The following is a 2,422-nucleotide window of genomic DNA, read 5'->3' on the forward strand; positions in this document are numbered from 1 at the left end:
AAATAACTATAATGATGAGAAAAGGAAGCATAAGAGATGTGGCCATTGTGTACAGATTTAAGAAATAATAAGTGTTATAGCACATAAATACAATGCCTAAAGAAGTCATTTTAACCAGGTGATAAAATATGAAATTAAGTAAGTTTAGTGTTCACTGGGTTAATAACAAAGCATGCAGAATGCCTACAACGTTGATATTGTTCTGGAGAACAGAAGAAAATAAGCTGAGAAAGTTGACAGAGATTAGTTTGTGCCTTACGTTAGAAACTAATCTAGATATTGAAGAATTATTAAGTACATGTTCCTGAAGACCCTTCCCTCTTTTTTCCCCATTGTCTTCTCCCACATGCCCTCTGGTTACTGTCAGTTTGTTCTTAGTTTCAAAGTCTCTGGTTATATTTTGCTTGCTTGTTTCTTTTGGACAACAATAAAAAAATGTGAAAAAATAAGAAATCAAGCTTGCACTGTAAAAGAGAATTATTAAATAAATACGAGGAGGAAATAAAGAAGTAGGTATAAGGAATTAATGATGAGGCCAAAATTCAAAATACCGAAAATATCAAATGCTAGCCAGAACATAGACCTACAGGAACAGAAAGCTAGTGAATGTGAAAAAAATGGTACAGCCACTTTGGAAGAGAGTTTGACAGTTTCTTACAAAACTAGCATACTCTTAACACAAAATCCAGCCATCACCCTGAAATACCAATCCAGAAGTACCTATGCACCTCAATATTCATAGCAGCACAACTTACAATAGCCAAGTGCTGGAAGAAACCTAGGTCCCTATCAGTAAATGAATCGATCAAAACTTATGGCACATTTACACAATGGAATTCTATGCAGCAGAAAGAAAGAGCACCTACTTCCCTCTGCAATACCATGGATTGAATCAGAAAGCACTGTGCTAAGAGAAATAAGCCAGGTGGTGAAAGACAAATACCATATGATCTCACCTTTAACAGGAACCTAAGCACCAAGACAAACAAACAAGCAAAATATAACCAAAGACACTGAAATAGAGAACAGGCTGCCAGGGACCAGAAGGGAGGAGGGGAGTGAATTTCAGGGGAAAGGGAGAAGGGTTTACAGGAACAAGTATAAAGGACACATGGACAATTACAAGGCAGGGGTGGAAATGGGAGAGAAGTGGTGAGGGCTAAGGGATGGGCTGGGATGGGGGTAAAAGGCCAAAACTTTTCCTTGAACAAAAATTGAAATGAAAAAAAACACACAAAAAGTATGTACTCAAATGGATTGAAATTTTATGTCCACACAAAAACTACATGGATGTTTATAACAGTTTTATTCATAACTGCCAAAACTTGGAAGCAAACAAAATGTTCTTTAATAGGTGAGTGGATAAATTAACTGGCATATCCAGATAATGAATATAATTCGATGCTAAAAAGAAATGAGCTGTGAAGCCATGAAAAGACCTGAGAGAAATGCATGGTTCTAAATGAAATAAGCCAATCTGAAAAGATACATACTCTATGACTGATTTCAACTATATGATGTTAAGCAAAAGGCAAAATTCTGGAGGTAGTTAAAGGATTAGTACTTGCCAGGGCGTTAGAACACAGGGAGGGATGAAGTAAGAGATCATGGGAGATTTGTAAGGAAGATATGATACTGCAGTGATGGATATAAGTCATTATAATTAGTCAAAATCTGTAAAATGTGCAACACCAAGGTGATAATGGCATGTCAGTGTTGGTTCATCAGTGTACTACTCTGGAGAAGGATGTTCCTAGAAGGGGAGGGTGTGTGTGTGAAAACAAGGGTATAGGAGAATTTTCTGTACCTTCTGTTCAATTCTGCTGTGAACTAATGACAGCTCTAAAGAACAAAGTTCATTAATTAAAATTTAAAAATAATAAAGGAGGAAAACAAAGGAGAGAGGGAAGAAACAGAGCAATTTCATGACTGAAGATAGTGGAATGAAAAAGGAAAAGAAATAGAAGTTGAGACAGCAATTCCCATAAATTTTCCAATTTGTAAAGGGGAAGCGTGGACATGGTTATTGTAGACACACAATATAACTAATATCAAATGGGTTAATTAATAAATGAGTAATATAATAAATGAGATCGAGCTGTCAAAGAATGAAATAATGGAAATTTCCCATGAGATGGTTACTCTGCTGTAACACACCAACAATGCTCAACAGCTTCCAGTCAGTCAAAAGGAGCAGCAATAATTAGGATGACGAGGGCTGAAAAGTGGAATGAAAGCTGAGGCCGAAGGTTGCAAAATGATGAAAGGTTCCTAGGCATTGGATAGACCTACCAACAGGCATGGCTGACCATAAACCCCAGGCCAGAGAAGAGGGCACATGAAACCAAAAAAATAAATGTTTAAACAAGACATCAAACAGTTGGCAAACTTGGTGAGAAAGATAAATAGTAATAGGCTAAGC

This window comes from Sturnira hondurensis, unplaced genomic scaffold (genome assembly GCF_014824575.4).
Source record: "Sturnira hondurensis isolate 20B ecotype Veracruz unplaced genomic scaffold, ASM1482457v3 Scaffold0007543, whole genome shotgun sequence".
NCBI lineage: Eukaryota > Metazoa > Chordata > Mammalia > Chiroptera > Phyllostomidae > Sturnira > Sturnira hondurensis.